At 44.1% G+C, this 25,715-nt stretch overlaps 1 long non-coding RNA gene across 1 annotated transcript; it reads left to right on the top strand.

Annotated features, from left to right (window-relative positions):
* The first annotated feature begins 2,587 nt into the window (after positions 1-2,587).
* LOC111149181 lies at positions 2,588-4,448 on the top strand. Its single transcript, XR_002640749.1, has 2 exons — positions 2,588-2,864; positions 3,630-4,448. It is a non-coding gene; the product is annotated as an uncharacterized LOC111149181 (long non-coding RNA).
* The last annotated feature ends 21,267 nt before the right edge of the window (positions 4,449-25,715 follow it).

Here is a 25,715-nt window from a genome sequence, read left to right as displayed (position 1 = left end):
GGGAGGAGAGTGTGGCATCTTGGGACTGGGGCATATTTAATGGAGGGAACGTTTATTCAGGTTGAAAGTGACAGAGTGTGTATATATGGAGAAACTGAGAGCCAGAGAGAAGTGAGAAACAAGACAGGGAGGGAAAAATACCCCCAAATAACAGGTAGCTTGTGAGGCTGAGGGAAGCTGGAAGGAATGGAGGCTGGAGCCCAGAGGCTGGGATTTATTTAATGGTGTTGAAGAGAGATGTACTGGTTTACGGAGGTGGGAGTTCTGGGAAGCCTGAAGGCAGTACCCGCCCATCAGGTCTCCTGTGCTTTTCCACCTGGCTCCCTGGTCCTCTAGGTCGAGCTAAATTCTCTCAGGCTGGACAGATTTCTCTCAAATAATCAGGTCAAATAATCATAAAGAAATTATTCCACTTTCTTTAACCTGAATTAGAAGTATTTTTCACAACAAACACAGATGACCCTGAATTTAACTCCAAAACCAGTTATACGATGAGTTAATTTCACTCCATCATCTCTGTATTAATTTGAATTTTTTTTTTAATAGTTGAGAAGACATTTTTCCTCTACCCCAAACAAATGGTTTTTACCATTTCAAATGAACTACAGTTGTGGTTTGCCCAGAGGTGTGAAGTCCTCAGACTGAGGTGGATTTCTCCCAAGTTCAAGTGAAACGTTAACTGTCATTCTTCCATGACCTCATCCAGTGTTTATCACCTGGCTCGGGAGGAAGACATACTGCACAACCACTCTCACGCCTGCTGGGTCACTGCTGAATTCCTACGTTCATAGGTGGCTGCTGAATTCCTACGTTCATCTCTTTGCTGACAATTCTTCCCAGGCAGTTAACTTGTCCACATTCGTTGCCATAACTGATAACTGAAGGAAAGGTAATACCTTTTTGCTACCCAGAGGGACTATAACTAGAACAGATGCAAATCTAGAGACATGATTAGAAGACTCTGAGATAAGTTAAAGGGACAGCAACATGATATGCCCTCTGCCACTCTAACTCATTTTACATTCATCTTACGAATATCCACAAAGTAGGGAGTGGCTGGCTGCCGGGACTTATTAATAAAATTTATTCTAGGGTCCTGGGATCAAGCCCTGCATCGATCGGACTCCCTGCTCAGTGGGAAGCCTGTTTCTCCCTCTCCAGCTCTCCCTGCTTGTGCTCCCTCTTGCTGTCAATCTCTGTGTGTCAAATAAATAAATAAAATCTTTTAAAAAAATAAAATTTATTCCATTTCTTCTCCTCAGCAAAGGCATCTTAATGACTCCCAAACCACACCCTACCTCAGATCCTATCATTTTCCCTCCTAAAAAAACTGCCTGAATAGCTTTTCATTGTTCTTTGCATAAAAAACACACTCTACCAGGGCCTCCAGCATTGTCTGGCCCCCGTGCAGCCTCATCTCAGGCCACTCTGCTCCTACATCCTTAAATTCTTTTTATACTTTTTGGTCCTAAAAAGGTCAAGTGCTTTCCTGTTCTTTGGGCCTCCTGACCCCCAACCACACAGAGAAGGCCTATCCTGATCAGACAGTCAAATGGAAATGCTATTGGTTTCCCATCTGGCTCCACACACCTGGGAGAGGCAGTGTGGTAGTGTTTTGAGGGGCTCTACTTTTTAATAAGACTTTTGGGGTTGAAATCCCAGATCCACCACTTGCTAGCTACTCTGTCACCTCGGAAAGCTACTCTGCGTGTGTGTTTCCCCATTTAAAATGTGGGCCTGAGAAAAGATACTTCTAAGGCTAAATCAGTTAACAGATGGCAAATTCTTAGGACTGTAATCGGAGTTCTCTTATTTTCGCATATACTCCGATTTTATTCCACTTGTTTGTCAAGTTTGAGACTGTCACCTAGGGAAGGTTTATGGTGCTCCCCAAGCCCGTGCCGTTTATGGTCGACTTACTGAGCTCGGCTGATGAATGCACAATGGTCCTCTCGGATTTAGGAGGGGCCCTGAGTGAACGTGGTCAAAGAGACTCGGTCCGGCTTCTCTTGGAGCTTACGGTTCATTAGGACGGACTCGGAACACACGCCGGGCTGGTCTAGTCATGGGAAAGGGACTCTCTGGGTCCTGGCCCAGCCCTAGAGTGACCGTGAACCCGCTCCCTCCCCCAGGAGGGACCCCAAGGAAGGCACGCTGCCCGCGAGAACCAGAACCGCGAGCGCCCAGGGGAGGCGCCAGGACTCCGGATTCCGAAAAAGATGCCCCGCGCAGGCCTAGTTCGTCCTCCAGCCGCGGAAGAGCCCGAAGGACCTGGGCGGGCCCAGGACCGCGGGCACCAATAGCCGCCCCGGGCCCGCCCCGCCCCGCCCCGCCCCCGGCCGGAGGCTTCCTGGGATAGGCTGCCCGCCGCTCCGCCTCCTGCTAGCCGCGCGGTAGTCCTGGTGGCCGCGAGAGCGTGCGAGTCTCTGCGCCGCCCGCGTCCCGCGGAGGTGAGCCGTGAATGTGCGCGGGTGCGGCGGTTAGGGCGCCCGGCCTGCGGGCCCGGCTGGGGCTACGCTCGCTCCGCGTCCCCTCGAGCTTTGCCCGCCCTGAGCTCCGCTGCTCCCGGCGGCCAGAACGCAGGGGTAGAGCAGTCTCCTCCGAGGCCCGGGGGACGGGCGGCCCAGTCCGTCCCGGGGCCGCGCGAGGCACAGGCGCCGCGCGGAGCCGCCCGCAGGCTTCCCCGCGCCCGGGGCCGCCGCTCTAACAACCTCGCGCTTTGCTCCCCCAGGGCGCCGCCGCGGCCACCTCGTAGCGGGTTCGGGGCCGGCCCGCCTACGCCTGCGGGAGCCGGGCCCGACCCGGGGACCAGAGAGTTTGTCACCGACGTGTGCGGGGCTGCGTGGGCTGAGCTCTACGCGCAGGTAGGTCCGCGTCCTGGAGAGAAATGCGAGGACCCAGGCTCGGAGCACGTGGCCGGTGGCGACCGGGGCACCCACGTGTTCGGTTCAGTGGACTTCGGATTGGGGGAATGCGCGTTCCCGGGCTCCCCCCGCACAGCAGCTGCTTCCGGTGGGTTTTCGGACTCTTCAAGAAAGCGCAGAGTGAGATCCAGGGGATAGATGAGAGGAGTGCAGGCATCGTAGAGAACCCTGTAGAAAACCCAACCGGCCCTTTCCTGTGCCCTTTTAAGGCTGACGCAGTGCCTTAAGAGGCTAACACAGAAGGGTAAAGTAAGTCTCCATAAAACCCAGGGAAGAGATCGTAGAACTCCTCTTTGGATCCTGTCTGGAGTCACAGCTGAACCAGAGGGAAATTTTTTTTTGGTTCAAGCACCTTGGTGACTTTAAGATTTTATTAATCTTAGAGCACGTGCACGCGATGGAGAGCACAGGTCAGCAGCATGCCCCCGGGGGCGGAGCAGAGGAAGACGCCTTGCTGAGCAGGGAGCCCAACTCAGGGCTCCATCCCAGGCCCCGGGGATCATGACCTGAGCCCAAGGCAAATGCTTGAGCTACCCAAGAGCTCCTTCGTGATATTTTTATTCAGTTCCTAGCACAGTGATGAATTTGAACCTAACCGTAGTTTGAGGATACCTCCAGAGATGCTTATCTTTGAAGGTGGGGAAAAAAGTCTACACAAGGTGTTTTCTGTTTGAAAGGTCATTTGGAATTTTTTCTTCTTTATAGGTTGAAGACTACAGGCACAAGCGGTGGAAGCTGGAATTTTCCAATGCTGGTATTTTTATTGACTTATACCAATTCTGCAGTTTACGCCTCTAATGAGGTCAGATATTCCTCCTCACTTGGAGCAGCCACGTGTCCAGCATAGCCTTCACAGGTGTTAGCAACAGGACAGTGCTGGTGGTGATCGGGCAGCATAGCAGGTGTTTTTTTATTTCCAACTGTCCTTTAGTTCTGACAACTGTGTGAGGTCGGAACTATTCTCTCATTTTACAGATGAAGCAACAGACAGGTTAGGTACTACACACCATGTGTGTAGCCCTGAACAAGGGTCCTAATATAATTTTCTGGCCATGTGACCACCTGGAAAGTCACTTCTCTCTCTTGGCATTTAACGTTCTAGTGGTACCATAGTAATACTGAAACAGCTGAGGCCGGTTTGGTCAGGGGAGACCACAGTTAGAGCTGTTAAGAATATAAGGTCTTCTTAGTATTTAATTACATCAAACCTATGGAACTTACCCAGAATTTGGCAGAAAGGGGGCATCTGTCTGCATGTTAGGTGTTTTTGATGAATGAGCATAAGGAGCTGTGAGGGGATTTAAACGATACAGTGGTGCTTGATTGTTAGAATCTCAAAATCTTGAAGGTGCTGGGGACGTTTTCCTGTGGGAAGAAATGAGACAGTGTAGCCAGATGAACAGAGCCTAGTATGTGTTAGTTGTTTGCCCTGACCAGGTAGTTGTTAGTAGTTAGTTGACCAGCCCTGAATGTCTGCAAATACCTCATTTTCCTGAAGTTTTCAATAAAGATATTTAATATTCACCTTGGAGTCACTCTTAATGCTTATTTCATAACATTGTGCCAGCCTTTTCTTCTAAACTTCATTTACACTTGCATATGACAGTAAAATCCAGCCTCAGGATTATTTTTCAGGTCATCTATTGAACAACTATGTGAGAAGGCCATAATTGCTAGAGGGGAGGAGAGTAGGGAAGGGAGAGAGGAACCGCATGTATGTGCACTGTAAGTAAAGGACGTGAGCTCAGGGCTGGCCAAGGGGGACCGGGACTGGGATCTGGAGATGCTGTGGTTCTGTATGTATTTGGGTGAAGAACGTTTCGGGCAGAGTGAAAACAAAAGGCCCCGAGAGAGAAGTGTGTAAAGGTTTTGGGGGGAAGCAAAGTGAAAGTGCAGAGAAATGACTGCTTGTATGCAGGCTAAGATGGTATTTCATAACCTTCTGGCCTCCCAGGTCTCTGAGTGCCGTAATGTTTACCTAGAAATGTTCCCTCACACCCATACTCTTTTCTGCTCTTAACCAACTTCTCTGTGGCCACCGTCATCTCTCCCCTCACCGCCCTCCCATTAGTGCTCTTGTTCTAGAAATCTCTGGCATCCTATAACAGCCTTGTCATACTTAAGTCTAGTCAGTGGTTACCCGACTGCCCTGCCCCTACTTTACTGAAATCCATCTTGGTTTCTTTGTTTTTATTTTTATTTTTTTTTCCAAGATTTTATTTATTTAACAGAGTGGGGGAAGCAGGCTCCTCGCTGAGCAGAAGGCCTGTTGTGGGGCTAGATCCCAGGACCCTAAGATGACCTGAGCAGAAGGCAGAGGCTTAACCCACTGAGCCACCCAGGTGCCCCCCCATCTTGATTTCTATCATATTCCCAGGGGCTAATCAAGCTCCTGTCATAATGATTCTGGTATATTTGAGCGCTAAGCCCATCACGAGTATACTACAAGGAGCAGTATCATTTATAATTAAGCCTAATATCAATAATATTGGTTGAATTATATATGGCACTCAAGTGAGTGGCTTACAGCCAGTAAGAACACTAGAAGGGGCACAACACTAAACATAGGTTCAGTCTCTTGCTAATCCTCATAGTTTAAAGGTGAGTCTATGCATAGTAACTACCTGGTAAAGTAATGAGTGCTCAGTAAATGTCATTTATTGGTAGAACTAAAGTATCATTTCTATAATATTGTATGGTCCTTGTAATAAAATGACAGTGCTGGTGTTTAGTATTTCTATACCAAAATGCTGGCTTTGATTTCTATACAGTAACTAGAGCACGTATCATGGGCCAAGTACTGCTGTAGGTTTTGTGACCACATCAGTGAATAAAACAGACAAAAGTCCATGAATACTGTGGAACTGATCTGCTGATGGAGTCCTCCATTGTAAAGACCTGTGAGGCTTCCTTGCTCAGTGTAGGAACTGGTCAGCAAGGTGGAGGATGGCGGTGGAGGGGTGTCGGGGTGCCGGGTGGTTGGGAGAACAAAAGGCCTGTATGAGGTGACTTCAAGTGCTAAGTGGGAAAAGGGAAAGAAGAATGGAGAGTCCTAAAGCTTCCATTGGGGCCTCAGCCCTAAGTTCTGGTAAAACAGGACATCAACAGTGGTTCAGGGATAAGGGGCCAAGGGAACCACTGTTTGCTAGCCACTGTCTCAGGGTGTGAATAGCAAACACGCTTGCCAAGAATAACCAGTGGTGTCACCAACCACTGCCACTGCCCCTAAAAGAGTCACCTGGGCCGGGTGAACAGGTGGAGACCCTGGGTTGGCCATTGGTCCTCCCCCACCCTCCTCTCCCACTACCAAACCTCAACCAGTACAGCCCAGTTTACACTTTGGTTTTCCAGCTTTTTGTTGCTTTTTTTTTTTTTTTTTTTTTTTAAAAGATCTTCTGTATTTGTCAGAGAGCTAACAGAAGCAGGTGGAGTGGCAGGCAGAGGGAGAAGCAAACTTCCCCACTGAGAAAGGGGCCCGATGTGGGACTGGATCCCAGGAAGCTGGGATCATGACCCAAGCGGAAGGCAACCACTTAGCCAACTGAGCCACCCAGGTGCCCCCCAGTAGAAAGGGTTTTGGTGCTAAAAAGTTTAAAGTCCATTAGACTAAACAATAGCAGGTGGAAGATGGAAGCAGTCTTAAGCCAGATAAGGGGGAAAAAGAAAAAAAGGACACTACCTTTTTTTTTTTTTTTTTCCTAAGGGGCCTCAGAGTTCAGAATGTAGAACTATAGATATTAGAACTGTGCTGCCCAATATGCCCAAGTCACACGTCACATGGGTCTATTTAAGTTTAAATCAAAACTGAATAGGGGCGCCTGGGTGGCTCAGTGGGTAAAGCCTCTGCCTTCTGCTCAGGTCATGGTCTCAGGGTCCTGGGATCGAGGCCCGCATGGGGCTCTCTGCTCAGCGGGGAGCCTGCTTCCTCCTCTCTCTCTGCCAACTTGTGATTTCTCTGTGTCAAATAAAGTATCTTAAAACTGAGTAAAATGAAAAAATTCAGCTCCTTGGTTGCATCAGCCATGCTGCAAATGCTCAGTGGTCTCCTGTGGTTAGAAGCTACTGTACCAGACAACAGATACAGGACATCTCCATTATTATAGAACGTTTTGGGGGCGCCTGGGTGGCTCAGTTGGTAAGCGACTGCCTCCAGTTCAGTCATGATCCTGGAGTCCCAGGATCGAGTCCCGCATCGGGCTCCCAGCCCCACGGGGAGTCTGCTTCTCCCTCTGACCTTCTCGCTCATGCTCTCTCTCACTCTCTCTCAAATAAATGAATTATTAAAAAAACAAAAAAGAAAAAGAAAAAAGAAAGTTGCGTTGGCAATACTGTTGCCGAGGTTTTGCAGAAGAGAAAAACCTATGGCATAGTAGACCTGAATAATGACTTCCAAATATAATCAGGTCCTAATTTCAAACCTGTGTTAGCTTATTTGGAAAAGGGTCTTCCCAGGTGTGATTAGGTCAAGGTTCCTGAGATGGGAAGATTATCCTGGATAATCTCTGAGCCAGAAATCTAATCACAGTGCCTTTATTTAATTAATCTTTTCAGCAGACCCAGGTGAAGCCCAACTGCAGGGCTCTAACTCAAAACTGAGAGCGAGACCTGAGCTGAGATTGAGAGTCAGATGCTTAACTGACTGAGTCACCCGGGCGCCCCACAAGTGCCTTTATGAGAAGGAGGCAGAAGGAGAGTCTGTGCTCAAGGGAGGAGGCCATGAGAAGACACCAGAAAGATCTGATTTTGGCCTTGAAGATTATGGAACAATACAGCTTCAGGCTAGGGGTAGGTGGCAGCCACCAGAAATACACTCTCCCCCACCCCCCAGCCCCACCTTGAGAGTGTGCATTTAATTTGACCCCGGGAATCTGATTTCTGACCTCCAAAATTGTGAGAGAACAAATTTCTGTTGTTTTAAGCCACCACGTTTGTACTAATTTGTTACAGAGCCTAGCAGCCTCTGGTAACTAATACAGATGGAAAGCTTAAGATCGCAAATATAGCTGGAGCTGGAACCCCACCACGCTGCCTCCTACAGGATTTTTATTAGTGCCTTATGGGTGTGCGAGCGTGGGTAGATCTTATCTATTCATTAGTCAATTTTTTAAAAAAATTTCAGAGGTATGGCAATGAAGTTAAACTTCATTTAGATTTAAATCACGAGACACGAGCATGTGGCTAAAATACCAAGGATTAGCAAATACCCCATAAAACAACACAGATGATCAAAACTAATATAAAAAAATCATTTAGGGTTTATTAGGATGTCAATTTATGGTTTACTTATGTATACTTCCAGTAAATTTCATTTACACAGTACAAAGCGCCTCCAAAGATCAAGTTGTAAAAATTTAGTAATGAAAACAAATTAATACAATATGAAAACCATTATTCTAATTGTAACTTTTGCCTTATGGGCTATACAGCTTTGGCCAGCAGGATCCCAGAGGTAATACAGTCCATTAAAAATGAGACATTTTTTCCATAACAACCTCAATTAGTTTTGGCTTATGTTCCACAAAATGCAGACTTGGATTTTTGGGGGTCTTTTTAAAACAACAAAAAACCTGAATAGTATAACTAATAAAACTAGTCTTTTCAGAGACACCAGCACAGGGCTCTGCCTTCAGTCCTACACAGTAATTTCCGGTGTGTTTAAGTTGAAACATACCAATACTGAATGATGACAGTATCCTACCACAGACTGGGAAGGAAACGGGCACAAACAGGTTTCTGAATGAGAAGTTCATCCTCATTGAACTCAAAATCTCTTGTTATGGGAAGGAACAGCACATGATCAACTAGCTCCTTAAAATGCCAATGTGCATGGACAACAATATCTGAAATTGTTTTCTAGGTTTACCAAAATGTATATGAAATCATGTTTCACCTATTACTTATGTATCTCAAGTCTGATGTCTATTAGCAATGCTTTTTTTTTTTTTAAAGATTTTATTTATTTATTTGACAGAGAGATCACAAGCAGGCAGAGAGAGAGGAGGAAGCAGGCAGAGAGAGAGGAGGAAGCAGGCTCCCCGCTGAGCAGAGAGCCCGATGCGGGGCTTGATCGCAGGACTCTGAGATCACGACCTGAGCCGAAGGCAGCGGCTTAACCCACTGAGCCACCCAGGCGCCCCAGCAATGCTTTTTTTGTTCGTGTTTTAGCAAAACTGCCAAGTGACTTGACCATAATTTACTTAAAGCTATTGGTGGCCAAGGTAGTGCCTTCCCTTCGATGAATGCTTATTAGAGCTCATGCGTAGGATAGGACCACCACACTCAGTAAGTAGTACACATGGAAAATGTGAAGGTCAAAACTCAGCTCCTTGTTACTGATGAAATGACTGTGTCTGTTGTTGTTAAAATGTGTTGCTAATGGCAGTGATGCCTTCCAAAACTCTCTCAAAGCATGGCATCTCATTCTCCTGGTGAAGGAAGTTAGCAACAAAATGGAGCTCTATTTGTCTACCTTTTGTACCACATTCCAGACCCAAAGAATTTATATATAAAAATCTACTTAAAATTGAGATTTAGGAGGTGGCTGGCTGGATCATCAGCTAAGGGCTCCTTCTGCTCAGGGATGATCTTGGGATCGAGTTGGACAGCTGGCTCCCTGCTCAGTGAGGGGGTGGGGAGGGTGGGCTACTTCTCCCTCCTCCCTCTCTCCCCTACTTATGTGCTCTCTCTCAAATAATGCTGTTTTCTTTCTTGATGACAGATTTGAATACCTATTTCCATGTCTGAGCTCAATTTCCCACTACGAAAAGTCTCATTATTACAGGTCTGAATATCTGCCTAAAGATGGCCATTCTTATCTTTCTTGAAATATCTCCATACAGAGTAACAATGATCTCTAGCATCCTGTTGAAAGTGTAACTGCTCAGCCTGTAGGTAACCTACTGATTATTCAAATGCGCTCACCCTGAAGAAACAAGGTAGAAATTTTAAGTCCCGTGGTGAGTTTGCTGGGTTCGTAATAAACCTTGAGCCCCACGCTCTCTGCTTTGTCACACTCAACACTACAGCCTTGACTCTGCTCAACTCATATACCTATGAAGCCAAGGGAACATGTTTGAAGAAGTTCAGCTCATTTTAGATTCAGACAGAAGTTTCGCCAAGACCAGTGAAACTAAACTGTAGGATTGTGCCCTGCATATACACCCAAGTGGCAGGTTCACGTGCAGCTCTGGTTTTGTTTGGCTTCCCTAGGATCATCAACCACAATGGAATGAGATACAATCCTCCTAGCAACTTTCCTCACATGCAAGTTTTCTTTCAGCATGAGTCTGTTTCTTTGTCTAAATTTCACGTTTCGGCCATTTTTCTTACAGTTAATTGACTATGTAAATAAACCAAATTTCTGACCCTCATTGTTTTCATGTGGTCTGTGGGCAATGGGACAGCCCTTCCCACATCGTCATGGATATCACCTCTGCCTTCTTTCAACTTTTTGTGCCAGTCAAAAACTCCCGCTCTTGACATTACTTCTTCACCATAAACTACTGTTAACATCTCAAGTGTCTCACTTGCAGACTTATTTAACTTTACACAAAGCTTAATAGGAACTCATTGCTCTAAATAATGGTCACTCATTTTTACGGTGGAAAAAAAGAATAATTCTACTCACATCTACTCAAAGTTAGCGGACAACCTTGAAAGCACGGTTGTGGGCAGCTAAATGTGTTCTATCTGGGCAACAATCACTCCTCTGATTTCACGAGAAATGAATTTCATTTCACAGTGAAAAATTAGTCCAAATTAAAACACAAGAGTGCAAATGATCTTTGGAGGAGATGCTGTAGATTTCAGCATCACACCCTCTCAGCTTCAGCGCCTTCTATTTTCCCATCTACAGAAGGGGAGAAAATAAATTGGCATTTTCTTACTTGTCAAATGGCTAGGAAAATGATATTTGAAATACATGAACTATATGCAAGGAGCATTTAGCCTCCCCACCCACCCCCACAAAAAACCCCCTAAGATAAAATCCATCCTAATAACAGTATGGAAGCTGCCATCCATCTTGCCTGTATGTTTAGAAAGAGCTAGTTTGAAATTATATTTTTCCTAATGATATTGATTGATAGAAAGGCCAAATGCAAGATACCAAAATAGTTCATTTCCAAATACCTAACAAGAGGATGGATGCTGTTGTCTCCAGCCTATATAACACAATGTATGCACTTGGGTATCTGGGAGTTCCGGACACATACTACCTAGTGTATTCAGAGTTTAAAACAAACACACATACATTGAAAAATAGCATCTAGTAAGCATTGAACATGAATTCTTTTCATTTAGTTTTCAAATCAAAATTTGAAAAGGGTTTCACAAATTATGTTTGTACAACCCAGATTCTGGAATTAAAGTTAAGACAAGGTTTTCCAATGACTAGTTGCAACTTTAGAGTGTATTTATCAATGAGTTTTGCTTCTTGTGTGTGTGGTGAAGTATATATACCATAAACGATTTCTGTAAAAGATTTTATTTATTATTTTGAGAGTAAGAGAGAGCACATAAGCAGGGGGAGCAGCAGGCTGAGGGAGAAGGAGAAGCAGGCTTCTTGCTGAGCAGGAAGCCTGATACGGGATTAGATCCCAAGACCATGGGAACATGACCTGTGCTAAAGGTCGCTTAACTGACTGAGCCACACAGGTGCTCCCATAAACAATTTTTAAGTGTGTAATTCAGAGGCATTACTTACATTCACAATGTTATGCAACCATCACTTTTCCAGAACTTTTCCATCATCCCTAACAGAAATTCTGTACCTGTTAAACAGTTAACTCCCCATGCTCTCCTCTCCCTAGATCCTGGTAACACCTATTACTTTTTGTCTCTATCAATCTGACTACACTCAGTACCTCATAGAAGTGGAATCATACAGTATCTGTCTTTGATTCTGGCTTATTTCACTTACCATGTTTTCCAGGTTCTCCTATGTTGCACCAGGTATTACTGACCCCTTTTCTTTTTCTTTTTTTTTTTTAAGATTTTTTATTTATTTGACAGAGATCACAAGTAGGCAGAGAGGCAGGCAGAGAGAGAGAGAGGAAGAAGCAGGCTCCCCACAGAGCAGAGAGCCTGATGCGGGACTCGATTCCAGGACCCTGGGATCATGACCTGAGCCGAAGGCAGAGGCTTTAACCCACTGAGCCACCCAGGCGCCCCTTACTGACCCCTTTTCTAAGGGTGACGAGTACTCCATTGCATGTATATACCACATTTTGTTATCCCTCATCTCTACATGTATTTGGGCTGTTTCCACCGTTTGGCTATTGGGAATAATGTTACTATGAACATGGGTGTACAAGTAACTTTGTGTCCCTGCTTTCAATGTTCTGGGGTTTACGCTGAGAGCGGAATTGCTGGATCAGATGCTAACTCTGTGTATAACTTTTTTTTTTTAACTTAATTTTTTTTTTTTTAATTTGACAGAAACCACAAGAAGGCAGAGAGGCAGGCAGAGAGAGAGGGGGAAGCAGGCTCCCCATTGAGCAGAGAGCCCGATGCGGGGCTCGATCTCAGGACCCTGAGACCATGACCTGAGCTGAAGGCAGAGGCTTTAACCCACTGAGCCACCCAGGTGCCCCTGTGTATAACTTTTTGAGAACCCATCACACTTTCCCACAGCAGCTAAACTGTTTTTTTTTTTAATATTTTATTTATTTATTTGACAGAGAGAGATCACAGTAGACAGAGGCAGGCAGAGAGAGAGAGAGGGAAGCAGGCTCCCTGCTGAGCAGAGAGCCCGATGTGGGACTCGATCCCAGGACCCTGAGATCATGACCCGAACCGAAGGCAGTGGCTTAACCCACTGAGCCACCCAGGCGCCCCACAGCTAAACCGTTTTATGTGCCCACCAGCAGTGCACAAGGGTTCCAAGCTCTCCATCCATTTCCTCGCCAACACTTGTCATTTTCTACGTGAAAAATTCAGAAGTCTACAGGTGTCTTCACGCTTTGGGATTCTTTGCCTCCCCTGCCCCCTACTTTTCTGGCAGTGCTTTTCCTTCACTGAAACACAGAGTCAGGCTCAAGACGTTTACTATTAAGTATAAAGTACTTGAAGGTAATTTTGTGGTTTTTGACAAGTGCAAGAATTCAGTACATAGTGCCATGCTCCCTTACTGCAGAAATCTGCATTACCTTTTTAGGAGGTGAGTAGGGCTGCTTTTAAGGGTCTGCATTAAAAACGAAGTTCAAAATCTAAGTGTGGCTGCACTCGAACTCTCCGTAAGTTAGCCCGTGCTAAAAAAAAAAAAAAAAAAAAAAAAAAAAAAAAAAAAGGTGGGGGCTGGCACTAAGTAGGGCGGTTAATCCCTACAAGCATGGTATACTGGACGTACTGCATGCACTAAAAAGTGTGTTTGCAATAGAACCACAAGTTCACTATTTTTAACCCAAATGTCCCCTTCAAGGTTGCATACAACACAGGTAGGGTGAGCGTCAGAACCCAGCGGGGCCTCATCGGGTCGCGGTCCCCTACCCCGGGGTCCTTCTGCCGAGTGACTGCAGAGCCGCTCTGCCGGCCGGCAGAGAGAAGGCGGGTGAAGGCGGGGTCTAGCCGAGAACCCAAAGGCCGGGTCGCACCTCGCCTGCGGGACAACCGCTCCAAGGCAGACCGCACCAGTCCAGTGCCTCCAGCTGTCGGAGGAACCCGACCGCCTAACCAAGTACCGGCGAAGACCCGCACCCTCGCGAGACTGCGGAGAGGCTCCCACAAACCGCGAGAACACAGGCAGACGCGTTGTGCCAATCAGAGAATGGGGGCGGTCCTGAGCGCATTCAATTGGTTAAACACGGGAAAGCTGGCGTCGCATTGGCATCTTTTCTGGCCCCAACTCCACCCCCTTGGCCTGGATCCCCGCCCCCTTCAGTGGCCCCGCCTCGGAGCCGAGCGGGTAGGGAGGAGGGGCTGGGTTCCGGTTGCTGGAACTCCCGCCCCTGAAGAGCCCTCACCTGTTTCTTACCTGTGGCCCCGTAGGAACAGATCGCGCTCAGGTTCTGACATGTACTGTCGTATTCCTAACCGTAGCCATTTACTCTGTGTTCCACGGGACCCAGCCTTAGACAGGGAGGTGGATTTACGTGTGCTTGAAAGAAGGCAGGGTTGCTTGGACCTTGCCAAATTAAGATGTTTCCCTTAAAACTTCCTAATCTGAATACCTTGTATCTGGCTCTGCATAGTATGCAATGAGCAGTGACTTTGACTTTCCAAATCAAACGGAACAGATCATTAAGTCATCAAAATAGCCCCAGTGAAGTAGCTACTGTTACTTCCATTTTTCAAGTGAGGTAGGGAGGTGCAGAGGGATTTAGTGACTTGAAGTTCTGTTTCTTCTCTAAATATCAGCTATCCTCTGTCCCTGTCAGCCCTACTGCCCTACTTTAATTCAGGCCCTCATAATCGCTTGCCTGGATTACTTCTACAAACACTTCCTTAGTTCCTCTCCTTGCTATCCTCCACAAAGCCAGGGATTAATCTTTCTAATGCACATCTAATCCTGTCTCTCAAATCATTCTCAAGTTCTCAAATGGCAAATCCTCTGTGGCCCCATATTGCTCATAGCTTCTGGCAAAAGCTGCTTTTTATTGAAATATTACATACGTATAGATAAGTACACAAATTATAAATGAAATTTCACAAATGGATCACACCAGCAACCAGGTCAAGAAACAGAACATGGTTAACCAGCATCCCAAAAGTGTTTCCTTCCAATCAGTAACCACTTCCCTCCCACCCCAGGGTTACCCACTATCCTTAGAATTATAAGTCGTGAGTAGACTAGCTGCCTTGTGTTTGTTGTACATGATGAACGGGACCATTACAGCACACACTCTTTTATGTCTAGTTTCTTTAACTCACTGTTACGTTCATTAGGTTCATCCATATGTCGACTTCACTTACAGCCCGTTCATGAGAATTGCTGTATTGCTGTATTGCATTCCACCGTGTGAATATACCACATTTTATTTATCAAGTCAATTGTTGATAACACTGAAATAGGTGTATATCTTGGATCTACTAAAAATATTGTGATGAACACTGTAATAGAGATCTTTCAGTGAACATGATGAATCATGAATGCATTTCTCTTGGATATTTGTCTAGAAATGGAATTGTTGGGTCATAGGTTATGCCATGTTCAAATTTGGATATTTTAATACAGTTTTCCAAAGTGTGCCAGTTAGACTCCTATCAGCAAAGTAAGACAGTTCTGGTTGTTCCATATTTTATCAATACTTGGGATTTTCCATCTGTTTTCATTTGGCTATTTTGGTAGGAGATGATTGTGTCTTATGTGATTTTAATTTGCTTCTCCCTTGATAGTTAATGAAGTTGAGCACTTTTTCACGTTTATTAGTTGTTTAGAAGTAACTTTATTTAGGGTCTGTTGAAATTTTGCTCCTGTTTGTGAGCTGTTCTTTTCAACTGTATTTTTCCTAATATTTGATTATAATAATTTACAAATATTTAGCAAAGTTGTTTTTTTTTTTTACATTTTATTTATTTATTTCAGAGAGAGAGAGTGTGTGTGAGCGCAGGGAGGGGAGAAGAGGAGGGAGGGGGGAAAGAATCTGAAGCAGACTCCACACTGAATGCGGAGTCCGACATGGGGCTGGACCTGGGGCTCCATTTGGGCCTCAATCTGGGCTCCATCCAGGGCTCAATCCCACAACTGAGCCCCAAAACCGTGAGATCACAAGCTGAGCTGAAACCAAGAGTTGGATGCTTTAAATGACTGAGCCACCCAGGTGCCCCAAATACGTAGCAAAATTTAAAGAATTTTATAGTAAACACACATAAACTTACCGTATAGATTCTATGAATAACATTTTATAAAACTTGCTTTGTTACATTTCTATCCTTTTATCCACCTTAATATTGTTGCATTTCACATTACAGATAGCAACACATGTCCTATAAGTAATTTAGTCTGCATATCAATAACTGAAATTCAATGTCTAAGATTTCTTTTGATGTACAACTTCAACGAAATTAAATCCAGAAATCTTCATTGTACATCTGCTGAGTTTTGAGCACATGAGTCTTGAGTTCCATGCCTCCTCCCAGTCAATCTTCATTTCCACTTTTCTGGGAGCTTCCCCTATTCTAATTTGTTCTCCACTGTCCAGCTTTATGTGTTTCAAAATTTTGTATTCCTGGAATTATACAGTGTATACTATATTTCTGATTCCATGCTTTTGCATGTGTCAGCAATCCACTTCTTTTAATTGATGAGTCATATTCCCCTGGACAGATATGCTCTGTCTGTTTATGCATTATAAGAGGATTTTTTCAATATGCATCCTGTGTCAGGTCTATATGTGGCAAATATCTTCTCCCATTTTGGGTTTCTTTTTTTTTTTTTTAAGATTTTATTTATTTATTTGACAGACAGAGATCACAAGTAGGCAGAGAGGCAGGCAGAGAGAGAGGAAGAGAAGCAGGCTCCCTGCTGAGCAGAGAGCCCGATGCGGGACTCGATCCCAGGACCCTGGGATCATGACCTGATACGAAGGCAGCGGCTTAACCAACCGAGCCACCCAGGCGCCCGGTTTTGGGTTTCTTTTCATTCTTTTAATGAATGAAGTCTTCTGAGGAAAAAAAAATCTTAATTTTCTATATTCCAATGTGTCAATTTTTATGGTGAGTGTTTCTGATTTAAGAAGTCTGTGTTTACGGTTGGTGGGAATGCAAGTTGGTGCAGCCACTTTGGAGAACAGTGTGGAGATTCCTTAAGAAATTAAAAATAGAGGGGCACCTGGGTGGCTCAGTGGGTTAAGCCTCTGCCTTCGGCTCAGTTCATGATCTCAGGGTCCTGGGATCGAGCCCCACGTTGGGCTATCTGCTCAGTGGGGAACCTACTTCTCCCTCTCGCTCTGTGCCTGCCTCTCTGCCTAATTGTGATCCCTCTCTCTGTCAAATAAATAAATAAAATCTTAAAAAAAAAGAAATTAAAAATAGAGCTTCCCTATGACCCTGCAATTGCACTACTGGGTATTTACCCCAAAGATACAGATGTAGTGAAAAGAAGGGCCATCTATACCCCAATGTTCATAGCAGCAATGGCCACGGTCGCCAAACTGTGGAAAGAACCAAGATGCCCTTCAATGGACGAATGGATAAGGAAGATGTGGTCCATATACACTATGGAGTATTATGCCTCCATCAGAAAGGATGAATACCCAACTTTTGTAGCAACATGGACGGGACTGGAAGAGATTATGCTGAGTGAAATAAGTCAAGCAGAGAGAGTCAATTATCATATGGTTTCACTTATTTGTGGAGCATAACAAATAACATGGAGGACAAGGGGAGATAGAGAGGAGAAGGGAGTTGAGGGAAATTGGAAGGGGAGGCGAACCATGAGAGACTATGGACTCTGAAAAACAACCTGAGGGTTTTGAAGGGGCGGGGGGTGGGAGGTTGGGGGAACCAGGTGGTGGGTATTAGAGAGGGCACGGATTGCATGGAGCACTGGGTGTGGTGCAAAAACAATGAATTCTGTTACGCTAAAAAGAAATTAAAAAAAAAAATTTTAAAAAGTCTGTGTTTACTCCAGGTTATTAAGATTTCTCTTCTGTATTCCTCTAAAAATATGACTATTGTAATTTGCTCCATTTAGAACAGTAATCCATTTGGAATCAATTGTTGTAATGGTGGGATATAGGAGTGGACCCAGATGCCTTTTTTCCCATGTGGATATCCAATGAATCCAACGTGTTCATTTAAAAGCTCATTCCGCCCATTTGCAGTTGTTGTAAATCAAGTGGCCATATATGTGTAGACTAGTTCCCACCTCTGTTTTGTTTGATAGATTGGTTTTGTCTATCTTTGCATCAATCAGTCTCCATTACTATTTGTTTTATAATAACCCTTGAGAGTGCATCCCTGAACTGAATATTTAATTTTGTTCACTTTGAATCAAAATAGCCAGGTAGCTAGGGCTCACCAAATTAGCACAGATACAGAACATTTCCATCCTCACAGGAAGTTCTGCTGACAGCACTGCTCGAGAAGGCATCTAGAGCCCTATACCAGGTACTTCAAATCACAGCCACGGGCCAGCTTCTCTTGATTGCTGGGCTGTTCTTCAAAAATATCTGGTAAACATCTCATTTTAGAAATTCAGAACACACCTTCCTACATGTAGGTAAGACACCCAGTTCTTTTGACCTTGCAGGGTGAGCCATGAAAATATTATTGCAGGTGTGGGAGAGCTTACTGTTTTGAGAGACATTTACTATGATCAGACACCATAAAATACGTAGCCCCAAATCATAGGAAAAGATTCCTCCTGTAGACCATTACATGGAGTTAATTATCCATTCTGGTCCAAGTTCACCCCGAATTCTCTCTGGGAGGCCTTTTCCAGGCTATCTCCAGCTGTGTTTGAGAGAGTTTGCCCTCTGACCACAGGTAGATCTGTCTCCTGTGTGTGAGGAATTTTTCAAACCATTTTATCGTGTTTATTCCACCAGACACTGAAGTCTTGTGCCATAAAAAGATACATATGATAATGGTACATATTATTGAGCACCTACTCTGCAAGGTGCCCCGAGCTGGGCCCTGCAGAGACCCTAGGACAGATGATAGATAATACTTACCATTGAGCATCTCCTGTAGCCCACACACTTGTACTTGTTATTTTTAGTTTTTTTTTAAAGATTTTATTTATTTATTTGACAGACAGAGATCACAAGCAGGCAGAGAGGCAGGCTAGAACTGAGTTTTAAGCTTTGAATCCCCAACCTCCCTCCCACCTCCATGAGACACATTAGACCTCAAAGGGGCTCTGTTTCCTCTCAAGGCGCACCTTGTCTAGTAAAGGAGATAAATACAGAGTGACCACAACCCACAGGAGAACAGACACTACAAAAGGGAAAGGGAGGTACATGAAACCAACCTGTGGGAAATGAGCCACATTGCCCAGCAGCTTGGTCTTGTGAACATGCACTGAAATCCCCTATTCTTCCCAAAGTCCTTCTAGAATGATCTGGGAAAGCAACAACCTGCCCTCTTGCTGTCCTCATTCTTCAGCCAGGTTTTTCTCCGACCCTATGTCTAAGAAAGAGGCATTGCTAACAAGTGGTCAGTGGCCTCTTTAGGAGTACAATGCTCCAATGATCACCTCAGAACCAGAATCTCCTAGCACCTCCAGAGCAAACATCGGAGTCCATGTGGAAGAAGGACCTGCAAGGATGGGCCCTTTAAGGAAACTCTAAATGTGAATATGGCGGCTGGGTCTCTAGTGCTGCCTTGGGCCCTAAGGATGAGGACCACATCCTGGGTGTTACAGGTTGAATTCTGTCCCCCTCTGCCCCCAAAATGTATAATTTGAAGTCCTAACCTCCAGTATCTTAGAATGTGACCTTATTCGGAATGTGATCGTATAGGGGCATCGCAGAAGTAAATTGGTTAAGATGAGGTCATACTGACGTAGAGGAATGCCCTCATCTAATATGACTGATGTCCCTATTAAAAGGGGAAGTTTGGAACCAGAGATGCATACATACACACACAGGGAAAACACTATATGAACATAAAGGTGAAAGCAGAGATGTTTCTACTAATCAAGAAATGCCAAAGATGTCTAGAAACCTACTGGAAGCTGTGGGAGAGGCTTGGCACAGATTTATCCTTTTTTTTTTTTTTTTTTGAAATTTCTTTTCAGTGTTCCAAGATTCATTGTTTATGCACCACACCCACAGCTCCATGCAATCCGTGCCCTCCTTAATACCCACCACCAGGCTCACCCAACCCCCCCACCCCCCCTCCAAAACCCTCAGTTTGTTTCTCAGAGTCCACAGTCTCTCATGGTTCGTCTCCCCCTCCGATTTCCCCCAACTCTCTTCTCCTCTCCATCTCCCCATGTCCTCCGTGTTATGCCTTATGCTCCACAAATAAGCAAAACCGTATGATAATTGACTCTCTCTGCTTGACTTATTTCACTCAGCATAATCTCTTCCAGTTCCGTCCATGTTGCTACAAAAGTTGGGTATTCATCCTTTCTGATGGAGGCGTAATACTCTATAGTATATCCTTACAGTCCTCAGAAGAAGCCAATCCTGTCAACTCCTTCATCTTGGATGTCCGGGCACCAGAACTGTGAGACACTAAATTTCTGTTCTTTAAGCCTCCCAGTTTGTGGTATTTTGTTATGGCGGCCTTAGCGAATACACTAGATAGAGATGGCAAAGGAATAAGGTAGCAGGAATCTGCACCCTGAGGGCCTTATGGAGCACAGCTTCCCCATCAGCCTTGGTGCAGATATAATCGTCGGCCTGGTTTTAGACACTCATACTCGCCCTCTCTCAACTGCATCCAATCTAATCCTAATGAACACTTGGGAAAAGTCCAAACTCCTTATCATGACATAATCTGCCCATCACGATTCAGCCCCTGCCTTTTCTTTCTGCCTTGCCCCTCCTGACCCCACATAATTCAGTCATATAGCACTACTTCCAGACCCCTCCCTTCACCTCTTTCCTCGGCACATGCTTCTCCCTCTCCCGATAATATCTTTCTTATCCCTTTCTCTCTGCCCATGTTCTTTCTTATCCTTCTTGACTTGGCCATCTCTTACCTTGGGTTTTACATCCTCCAGAATTCCTTCCTGGACCTCACTAGGGTCAGTTTCTGATCTCATACTCCCCTGCTTCCTGCTATCACGATGTGTATCCATTATGTTGTAGATCGTGAACTACTTTCGGAGTTCAGTGCCTGGGCTGTCAAAAATGCTCATTAAATCTTTGCTCAATGGTGAAGAATCACTAGGAGTTTTCCTTATCATATCTATGGGATGATGTGTCTCAATTCTCTAAATAACAAATTTATGTAGGTTTTTTGTTGTGTTTTGTTTTGTTTTTAAGACTAGACCAACAATTGGGGCACCTGGGTGGCTCAGTGGGTTAAGCCGCTACGTTCGGCTCAGGTCATGACCTCAGAGTCCTGGGATCGAGCCCCACATCGGGCTCTCTGCTCAGCAGGGAGCCTGCTTCCTCCTCTCTCTGCCTGCCTCTCTGCCTGCTTGTGATCTCTCTGTCAAATAAATAAATAAAATCTTTAAAAAAAAAAAAAAGACTAGACCAACAATAAACAAGATGACTATGAAATGAAGCACTTGCTTTTGGCCTTTTCTTTTCCCTTTAGGCATGTGTAGCTTTAAAAATCTTTTTTATTATTTAAGTATAATTGACATACAATGTTATATTAGTTTCAGGTGCATGATATAGGGATCTAACAATTCTATTGATTACACAGTGCTCACCGTGATACGTGTACTTATCATCTGTCACCACTCAATGTTATTAATGTTATTACAAGATGAGTGACTATATTCTCTATGCTGTACGTTCCATCTCCTTGACTTATTTATTTTATAACTGATATTGGCTTTTAGACAACATGAAAGCAGTGGGGTCTTTAATACCTCCTGTGAATTTGAAAATCTTCTGTGTCTCTGCCATTCAAAATGGTAGCCACTAGCCAGATGGTTATTTAAATTCAAATTTCATTCAATTCAAAATGCAGTTCCTCAGTATGGTAGCTTGAACAATGACCTCCAAATATATCCACATCCTAATCTCCAGACCCTGTGAATTTCAACTTACATTGCAGACGTGCTTGAACTAAAGACTCGAGCTGGAGAAATTATCCTGGACTATCTGAGTGGTCTATAAATGTAATTACAGGTGTCCTTATAAGAAAGAAACCGAGGGGCACCTGGGTGGCTCAGTGGGTTAAGCCTCTGCCTTCAGCTCAGGTCATGATCCCCAGGGTCTTGGGATCGAGCCCCGAGTCAGGCTCTCTGCTCAGCAGGGAGCCTGCTCCCCTCCCCCAACCTGCCTGCCTCTCTGCCTGCTTGTGATCTCTGTCTGTCAAATAAATAAATAAAAATCTTTAAAAGAAAAGAAAAGAAAGAAAAGAAAAAAAAGAAACCGAGAGCGACTGGATGGCAGAACATAGAGAGCAATGCTACAGCTAATGTTATGCTGCTGGCTTTGAAGACAGAGGAGGGAGGCCTGGAATGAAGCTCAGGAATTGGGAAAAGGCAAAGAAATGCATTGTCCCTGGAGCATCTGGGTGGCTCAGTCAGTTAAGCGTCTGCCTTCAGCTCGAGTTGTGATCCCAGGGTCCTGGGCTCGAGCCCCAGGTTGGGCTCCCTGCTCCGTGGGGAGTCTTTCTCTTGCTCTCCCTGCTTGTGTGCTTGCTCTCTCTCTTGCTCTCTTTCCTGTCAAGTAAATAAATAAAATCTTAAAAAAAGGGGGGGGGTTATTCTCTAGAGCCTACAAAAGAAGTGTGGGCCTGCAGACACCTTAATGTCATCCCAGTGAAACTGATTTCAAACTGTAAGACAATAAACATGTGTTGTTTTAAGCCACTGAGTATGTGGTCATTTGTGACAGCGGTCCCAGGAAATTCATACCCACAGTAGTGCTGGTCACATTTCAGGAGCACGCTCTAGACAGTGCAGTTCTAGAATCTTCCTCTTGGGGAGAAAGTACATGTGACAGATCTAGCCTCTACATCTTTCAAAATTGAGAAAAATTCTAAATATGAGCAACTTGCTACTTGATTCCAATATGAATATATGATACAGCCCTTTTGCATAGGAAAACCAAGCCAAGAAAGCTTCCTTGTCTTCGGCTCAAGCACATGATCACGATCAAAGCCTTTCTCTGATACTGTGATCCATCGCTTGCAGTGGAGACAGATTTTAAAAGTCCTCATTTACCTCATGAAAATTGATACAAAAAAGACATGATTCCATTCAATTTGTCTTCCTCTTCAGAACCCCCAGAGCATTAGCAAGTCAGAAAAAAATGAGACCTCTCTTGACAAGTGTCACTTCACGACAATGGTGATTTTTGGCGTCTCAGTTTTGTCTGCTGTGTCCATCAGCGGTCCAGGCAGGAGCCCCTCAAAGGTGTGAGGGTGAAGGGGGCACACCTCTTGGTCCTTGCTCCCAAAGGCCCCCCATGATAGGCTTCCCAGTGCTGCGCTGCCACCAATGGCGGCTTCGTGCCTCTACCTGGCTGTGCACATGGGAAGGTTCTATAAGGAAAGGAACAGAGCAACCTTCTTTGAAAATGGCATGGGAGAGAAAAACCACTACCAGACAAAGTCTATTAAGGCAATTTTGAAACCACCCTGAGCTACAGTCCTTCACAAGAACACTCTAAACCTAGTTGGAGAAGGCGGTTCACAGCCCACTCCTGCAACTGTTTTCGTTTGAATTATATTATTGTTGTAAACACAACATTTGGCCATTTTAACTGTTTTTCAGCATCAGGACCATTCACAATGCTGTACAACCATCACCGCCATCCGTTTCCAGAAATTTTACATCTTCCCAAACTGAAACTCTGTACCCGTGAAGTAATAACTCCCCACCCGCCTTCCTCCTAGCCCCTGGTAACCTCTGCTCTACTTTCTGTCTCTATGAATTAGACTATTCTAGGGACTTCATGAAAGTGGAATCATGCCATGTTTGTCCTTTTGTGTCTGACTTATTTCACTCAGCGTGATGTTTTCCAGGTGCACGCACGCTATGGTATCTATCAGACTTTCATTCCTTTTTCAGGCTGAATAATAGTCCATTGTGTGTACACAGCACATTTTCTTCATCCATTCACATGCATCAATGGGCACTGGGTTGTTTCTATCTTTTCACTACTATGAATAATACTGCTATGAAAGTTGGTGTGCACACTGGTGTGTGTGTGTGTGTGTGTGTATCTTAAATAAATATATATTTGTATATGTATTTATTTATATATATTTTTATATATTTTTTCAAAGAGTCAGTGAAGCTTGTCTTTATTTATTTATTTATTTATTTTTAATCTTTTTAAAAGATTTTATGTATTTGTCAGAGACAGAGAGCACAAGCAGGGCGAGCAGCAGGCAGGGGTAGTGGGAGAAGCTCCCACTGAGCAGAGAGCCTGACACGGGACTCGATTCCAGGACCCTGGGATTATGACCCGAGCGGAAGTCAGATGTTTAACTGACTGAACCATCCAGGCGTCCCCACACTGGTATATTTTAATAGTAGCCCTACACAAACCTAGTAACCAGAATTTGTACAGTGGGAGAAATAGGTTTAAAATCTCTCCCAAATTAGTGGTTATAAAACTTGGTTGTACAACCAACAACCTGAGGTTCTTTAATAAATTCCCAGTGCCCATACTGTACCCCAGACTAATTGTATCAGATTACCTGGGAATGGGACCCAGGAATCAGTAAATTTGTAAATCTTACCAGTCAATTCAATGGGCAGCCAAGCTTGAGAATTAGAGCCTTAAAGAGTTCACTAGTAAACGTGTTTTCATCGAAAGCTCCTTTCCTTTCCCTACAATCTCTAAATCACACGTGGGTTTTCCTCTACATTCAAATCCAACTTAGCTGAATTAAAGACATTTTTATATTTTCAAGATGTGCTAAGCGAAAGCATTGAACTTTATAATTTAAGTTTGAGTGGGAGGGAAATCTTAGCTCTACTTATTATTATTAAGGGAATGTTTGCTCCATCAGAAACAAGATGAATATATTCAAATATGTTAAAAAAACACTTTTAAGCAATTTGATCCAATAATGAAACACATTCTCTTTAACTTCAGGCCTAAAGACTTATTCCCACTGACACAATGATTTGCTATTGCTTTGGAAATTCCATGTTAATGTAATTAAACATGAAAAGAGAAAAGCACCATTATTTGCAGATGTTGCAAGTGATATTCCTAGAAAATCCAGGAATTACCTTAAAAATATCCTGGATATATAAAAATAGGCTAATGGCAATAAATATAGAAAAAGTTAATAAGATCCTTGTATAAGCAGTCATAGCCAGCTGAAAAATAAGATATCTAATTTTTAAAAAGTGACAAAGATATAACATACTTAAAACAAGAAAAGATGGGGGCGCCTGGGTGGCTCAGTGGGTTAAGCCTCTGCCTTCGGCTCAGGTCATGATCCCAGGTCCTGGGATCGAGCCCCATATCGGGCTCCCTGCTCTGCTGGGAGCCTGCCTCTCCCTCTCCCTCTCCCTCTCCCCTTGCTTGTATTCCCTCTCTAGCTATGTCTCTCTCTGTCAAATAAATAAAATCTTTAAAATAAAAAAGATGTAGTATATATTTAATTGTACAGTAATAAACCATACCGGGGGATGCTTCAGAGATTGGCCTAGAGAGAAGGCTGAAGGGTGCTAATCCTGGCTTCCACTCTTAGTAGGAACTAGGAAGTTATTTAACTCTCTGCTTTAGTTCTTCCGACTGTAACATGGGATCATAATATGCTTATCTTATAGAGCTGGGAAAATTACATGAGTTAAAAATGTAAAATGCTTCAAACAGTCCCTCTACCTAGTAAGTATCATTTCAGTGCTAGCTTTTAACTTTATTACTGGCAGTCTTTTGAAAAAGGAATCACATAGATGGAGAGCTATAGCATATTCTTAAATAGAGTGTGTTTACAGGCAGAAAGGATGGAGGGAGACAGAAAAGAAATAAACATTGGTATGTAAGAAGTAAGTTCTAAAACTTGATGCTAAGTATTTTTATGTCTGTGTTCTCTATTTAATCTGTAATTGCATACCTGTGTTTAAGGTATGCATTTTTTTTCTCCTGCAATTCCAACTAAATATATAGAGAACAATAATATAAACTATTTTAAAAAATTTGTATGGAAAAATAAATAGATAAGAAGATAAAAAAAAAAAAACCTGAAAGAGGAGACTAGGGCTGTTGCCAGATTTTACAATCTATTATGGAGCAATTTCAGAAT

This window comes from Enhydra lutris, unplaced genomic scaffold (genome assembly GCF_002288905.1).
Source record: "Enhydra lutris kenyoni isolate GAN:26980312 unplaced genomic scaffold, ASM228890v2 scaffoldscaffold21, whole genome shotgun sequence".
Taxonomy (NCBI): Eukaryota; Metazoa; Chordata; class Mammalia; order Carnivora; family Mustelidae; genus Enhydra; species Enhydra lutris.
Note: the sequence above shows the minus strand (reverse complement) of the source record. Positions and strands in the feature narration are given on the sequence as shown.